A 7,129-nucleotide genomic window follows, 5' to 3' on the forward strand; every position below is an offset into this window, starting at 1 on the left:
AAAGAAATATAGTTGTTTGATTACTGAGAGTAGGTACTGAAAAGGCAAATCTTTTGTATCATCAGGAAGTAAAGGGGAAATAAAAAATCAAACCTTAAAATCAATATTAATAATAATGACATTGTAGTTTTGAGGGACTATGGCAAGAGAGGAACTCCAGGCTGAAGAGTACCAAAGGAATGAAGATAATTATTAACAGCATGGGGGTCATGTAAAAACCTTCATTTACCAGATACTTGGGAAATATAAAAGATAAGTGCATTCCAGGATGGTTCAATATGGTCTGTTTGAAGTTGTTCTTGGAATAGCTGATGCACATTCTTGTTTCCCTTAATAAGCAACTGATCCACCCAAAGGGGGGTATATTCTATCCAGGAAATTTGGGTAGGTACATTTCCAGATCTGCTGGGAAAGAGGATATTTAGGTATAGAGATATTACAATCCCATTGAGACAAGAATTCTCTACCCAAAAGGGAGAAAGAAGAATAAAATATGAGGTTAAATAATAGCATTTTGTTTTGGAACACATAATGTTTCTGAACTTTGTAACAGGATACTTTTGATACCAATCCCTTACATGTCTAAAATTGGGGAATAAGTGTGCCAGTTAAAAGGCCAAGATTGTTTAGTTGTAATAAACACACCAGATCATGTGTCTATAATGCCTCTTTTGGGGAGCTAGCTGATGGAAATTATAAGGTTAATCAAGAAACATTAACTCAGTCTTGTATGAGTCTGAGGAATCTAGTTCTTGATTTTGGTAACCATAATCAAGGCTCTGTGGGATTGGATCAGGAATAATAAGCAATTCTGCCAACTGAATTAGAGCTGAATATTTTGGAGTAGCTGGGAATAAGTTATAATATAAATTTGATCAGTAAAACCTAAATCATTTACATCTGGGCAAACAAAAACTCCTCTTATAGCTCAATTTGATTTGCCTAATACCAAGGCAGAGCAGTTTGTTGGAAGGTGTTCCCATAGATTTGTGGGGAGTCTCTTTGCTTCCTAATTTTATAGATAAGTTATAGATAAGTCTAATCCTGAATTACTTTTAGTGGAGTAACCAAATATCCTATTGTCTTTGGGTTAGGAGTGGAGCTGAGTGGAACACTGTGGACTTGGCAGTGTGCTTGAGTCCCTTGCTATTCCTTAGCCTGAACAATAGAATTCCCAGTTGGTAGTCTACCAGGGCTTGTTTGTGTCATCATGCTGCCCCCTGGCGTTCATTCCTCCATTTGTCAAAATTGGATTGTCTTTGTCACAGTAACTGGTCCAGTGAATAATACCCTTTTTACATTTTGGTCATATTTTGTGGGGTGGTATCAACAGACAATATAATAGTACTGAGGTTTATTAGCAAGTTTTTGTTCACACTGTTTTTGGTAGTGCCCTCTTTTTTTGTAACATTTGAAACAAATAGTAGGCTGCAGAACCTGAACCTTGTGAAAATATAGTAGGCTACATTACCTGAACCTTGTGTGCTTATGTGTTAACACTTTGGCATGCTTTTATCATATCAGCGATAGTGTGAAAAAGAGTAGCAAACAGAATTAAGTTGGTTTTTTTTCAGTTAGAATTTGCACATTCGTAAGCTAATGAAAGAGATGAAGTTGCACTGGCATCTTTGTTGCCTGTCTTTCTATACCTTGTAGCAGATAATCAACATGGTCCATAAAGGGCTCTGTAGAGTTTTGTCCAACAGTATAAAATAATACTGAAGGGGTGGGTATAAAGATCAGAAACAATATTTATGAGAGGTTTCTGCTTTTGGTTAGGAGCCACAGACTATATTGAGTAGTGGTAAGGATTGTTTTCATAAGGGAGTGCAAGTCAAAAGTCATATTTCATATATATTTGTGATAGTATTTTAGTCCTCCCATGAGATGAGATGACTTTGAACATCATTCTCTATAATACTTTTTTGCTTAGATTTTTATATGTGGTGAATTGGAACTGTTAATGGGCATGATTTGTTGCTATTTCTCTACTGATTGAAAGCATAGTTACTAATTCTCCATCTTAAGAAGCTTCTTTATGGCATTTTTGGAAAGCACTTTGTAGACTTGGATCATATATTTGATATATTTGTAGGAGAACTGAGCAGAGGAGGCATACAGAATTTAGTAAGAGGGTTTTTTTTTCTGGACCTTACTTTTTCTTTTGGTAAGGTTGTATGACTAGCCTAACCTCATCCCAAAGGACTAAATGTTTTAGTTTAACTGGTCCTATCCAGTAGCACAATTAGATATCACCCTTTTCCTTGCCTCCAAGATTCTGAGTCAAACATCTCGTGATCAGCGTACCAAGGACAATACTTATTTTTAAGATTATATTTTAATGACAACATTTCTTCATTCCTTTTCTTTCCTGAAAACCCTCCCTTATACTTTTCTCCAATATCCTTCAAATTTAAGCCCCCCTTTTACTAAGTGTTATTGCATGCTTATATGTATACATATATACATACATATTTCTAAATACAAGTAGTTCAGTTGACATAATGCTACCTGTATGTATGTTTTTAGGGCTCATTTTGGCACTGGAAAACCAATTTGTATGCTCTTCCCTGGAGAAGTCCACCTTTCCCAATCCCAGCTTTCCTCATTTGACCACAATTATTTGCATTAGGGTTAAGGACTCTTGTGCTTTTTTCCATCCAATTTGGAAAGTTCATTGGTATAATCCCTGTTCAGCTCATACTGATATATATATATATCAGTAGTTTACAAATTTGTCTTAATGGCATGGGCTCCAATTCCTTAAGTGAATTTTTTAACTGCTGTACCTGAGTGTAGTGGTTTGAAAATAAATGTTCCCTATAGGCCCATATATTTGAATGCTAGGTTCCTAATTGTTGGAACAGTTTTGGGAAGGATTAAACTGTGTGGCCTTGTTGGAGAAGGTATCTCAATGGGGGTTCACTTTGAATTTTAAATGAACATGCTAGGCCCAGTCTAACTCTCTCTGCCTCCAACTTGTATATAAGTTGTAAGATCTCAGCTACTGCTCCAGCACCATGCCTGTCTGCCTGCTGACATGCTCCCTGCCATGATGGTAACTGACTCATCTTTTGAAACTGTGAGCAAGCCTCCAATTACATGGGTCTTTTCTGAGGTGGCTTTGTCCTTGTGTCATTTCATAGCAACAGAACAGCTACTAAGCCAGTGGGCATGAGCTGTGGGAGACAGGGAATTCCCCATAGTGTGAGAAGTTTGAAAGTTAAAATGAGAGGGAAGAGGTATAGGATGATTGACAGACAGTCAAGATTTTTCCTTGTGACAGAAGTTGAAACAGAATCAAACTGGACTTGATAAAGAAACAGAAACAGGGAAATAAAAAAGAGTTAGCAACCGAAGGGACAGCTCAGAGCATATGATACATCTTCCTGAGATCAATTTATCAGTTTAGCTGACTTGAGACTTCCAAATTTCTCCATTCCTTGGACCTCTCCACCACTGCAGGCAGATAAGCTGGGAGCTTTTTGGAGATTCCTAGGCTCCTGTCACTTTTAATGACTAAGATTTACAAAAGGTATACTCCCAATACATAATACATCACCAACAGGGGATCTTCCACATACATTTGGATGAGTTCAGGCTATATATTCCTCTCACTGAGTTCTCCAAAATGCTTCACTAAAGCATTAAGGATTTCTCACATGGGGCACAAAAATGTTTGGATTATATGCATTGGATTAACTCTTTTAACAGCATGTTAAATATAGTAGCTGTCTTAAGTGATCTCATTACAGAGACACTCTGGGATTAGGTCACTATTATACTACCACAGACCTCTTCCATTTCATGTTTAACCTTTCCACTCAGAATTATCTACCTCCACAATCTGAGCTTGGGACAGGAAGAACATCTTGTATACCAACCCAGTCCCCTCTGTCCACCAGAGACATTTACGACCTCTGGAACCAACCTGTCCCACATCTTCTCTTCACATCCAATCTTCTCTACTTATAACAAATTCAGAACCCAAAAGGGAAACCCATATGTCCATAACTAATCACATGGAAACCAGTAATATGAAGCCAGTATTTTCTCTTCAAAAGCTATAAGTTCTGTAGAAATGCTTGTCAATAAGAATTACAATCATGGAGTTCATCAAAGAATTTAAGGAGTTTAAAGAAAGCACAAATAAATAGCTCAGTGAAATCAGGGAGAAAGCGTATACAGAGAATAAATTCCTGAGTGATGTCCAAGAAAACAGAAACATTAGGCTGGTTGAAATAAGGAAGATAGTCCAAGATGAGGATGGAGTTAAATAAGGAGATAGAGACATTGAAAATGACTCAATTGGAAATGAAGTTGGAAATAAAAAACTAATAGCCCAAATTGAAAATTCAAAGGAAAGCTTTTCAAATAAATGAATTAATCAGAAGACAGATAATCAGGCCTTGAAGATAGAATAGAGGATCTATACCAGCAGTTCTCAACTTGGGGGTTGCAACTCCTTTGGAGATTGCAAATTAGACATTCACTAATACACCAGGTGCTATGGATAAAGGCCAAAACAGAAGGACAGCATCTATAGTCACTTAGATGTGGCTTCTTAAATTGATGGGATTCACTACAGAATGTATAACTCATTGTTTTCAAATCTCTGAATTAGATTAGACTCCTCCTTAGACTGAAAAAATCATTTCCATCTTTTCATATAGAAATAACCCTTTAAACCAGTGTTTCTCAACCTGTGGGTTATGACTCGCTGGAATGGAATGACTCTTTCACAGGAGTTGCCTAACCTAAGACCGTCCTGCACATTGGATATTACATTTACATTACCATAAATTACAGTTATGAAGTAGCAATAAAATAATTTTTAGTTGAGGTCACCACAATATGAGGAACTATATTAAAGGGTTGCAGCATTAGGAACAAAATAAGCAAGGGACATGAAAAATTTTAAAACATAGTAAAGGAATATATAGGAAATGTGACACAACATGAAAAAATAAGCCAATCCTTCAAATTATAGGTATAGGTAAAAGAGAAGGATCATGGGTCAGTGGGATTGATCAGATATTCAACAATATTAATAAATAAAACTTCCTCAAACTAAGGAAAGGCATAATCATAAAGCAAAAAGAAACACAGAAAGCACGGAATAGGCAAGAGGAAGAAAATTCCCATGGCATAACATAGTTAAAATACTAAGGACATATAACAAAGAAAATATATTGAAAGTTGCAACAGAAGAAATGCAAGTTATATTTACAGAAAAACCCTTCAGATTAATAGTTTATTTTTCAAGGTAAACTTTGAGACCTGAGAGAGCCTGGAGTAATGAATTTCAGGTCCTAAAAGAGTATGACAGGCAGAAAACTATCTGCCATGGTTGGAAGAGAAAGAAAAATTTTAAGTGACATAAACAGCCTAAAAGAAATATATTCAACAAAATATATCTAAGGAAAATGCAGGAAGCATTATTTTGGGCCAAGGAGAGGAGGCAACAGACAGACTGTGGAAACAAATACAAAGCCATAATTATTAAAAGACAATCCTACTGAGAACACAAACACCACCAAAAAAACGTGATGACAACAACTAATACACACATTTTAACAATAACTTTAAAACTCAAGGGTTTCAATTCTCCAATAAAAAGACACAGACTGACAGAATAGATCAAGAAACAAATCCACCTATCAGCTGCCTACAAGATTCACATCATAGATTTATAGATAGGCCCTGCCTTAGAGTAAATGGGTAGACAAAAGTGCTCCAATCATATGCAACTAGGAATTAAACTGGTTATCAGAAAAGGTAAGGAAGGATACTTCATTCTAATGAAGGGAACAGTTAACAGAGAAGACATTACTTTCCTAAACATATAGCAAACAAACTCAGGAGTACACAATTTTATATAAAAAATCTATTACTGGAATTAAAGACATAGATTAAGAACAATCATCAACAAGTTATTTCAATATCCCATTTTCTCTAGTACACAGATCATTTGGCTAAAAAATATGCACAAAGAAACATCAGAATTCATATCATTTATCAAATTGACTGAACATATATCAGCAGAATGTTCTATCCAAATACAAAAAAAAAAAAAAAATACACACGTCTCAATAACACACATGAATTTAAAATGATTGAAATCGCTTGTTGTATCTTATCTGACCACAGTGCAATAAAACTTAAAAATGACAGGAAAAAGTCCAGTAAATATACCAACTCACGGACTTTAAAGAGCTGATTATTGAATGATGAATGGATCAAAGAAGAAATCAAGAAAAAATGAAAAAAAAGTCCTTGAACTAAAAGAAAATGGAAACACACCACAATCTGCTGTGACACACTGAAAGCAGAGAAAGACGCCATGAGACAGAGTTCAAGCAGAATGTTTTTTGTTTTGTTTTGATTTTTTAATTTATATTTTTATTTAAGTTAAAAACAATCGTATTTTAATACCAATTCCAGTTCCCTCTTCCTCCTGTCAGTCTCCCATTGCCCTCCACCATCTCCATGCCACCCCCATCCACTCCTCAGAGGGGGTGAGACCTCCCATGGTGTATCATCAAAGTCTGTCACATCACTTGGGGCAGGACTGAAGCCCTCCTACCCTGTATCTAGGCTGAGAGTTTCCTTCCATTGGGAATGGGCTCGAAAAAGTCCATTCATGCCCTAGGGATAAATTCTGCTTCCACAGCTACCCCTTTCTTCTTCTCTTCCCCCTCTTCTGTTCTCGGTCTTCTATGTCTCTTCCCTTCTCCCTTACTCCCCTTTCTAAATAAACTCCTCATTTAAGCTCTATCTGCCTGGCCTGTTATTTCCTCTGCCTCACTGCCTGGATCACTCTTACCTGGTATGGAACCTGCTATGCTCTCCCACATGGTGCCTTACTTTGGGACTCTCACTTGGAACCTTCACCTGGGACCTCCCCCCATTCTCTAGCTTTTATTCTTATAACTGTAACTAAAGAACAACATTTTGATGCCGAAACTGGGTCAGGCCCTTCTCGAGAACTCAGCAGCCATCTGCTGGCGGATGGCCAGCTGCTGGCGGACAGCCAACCAGAGGCATTTGAGGATGTAGCCATCCCACACTGGCTACAATTCGGTAAGGTACCCTTTTTCATTGTACTGAGAAATGGCCTAGATATCCC

Source organism: Phodopus roborovskii, unplaced genomic scaffold, assembly GCF_943737965.1.
Source record: "Phodopus roborovskii unplaced genomic scaffold, PHOROB, whole genome shotgun sequence".
Classification (NCBI taxonomy): Eukaryota; Metazoa; Chordata; class Mammalia; order Rodentia; family Cricetidae; genus Phodopus; species Phodopus roborovskii.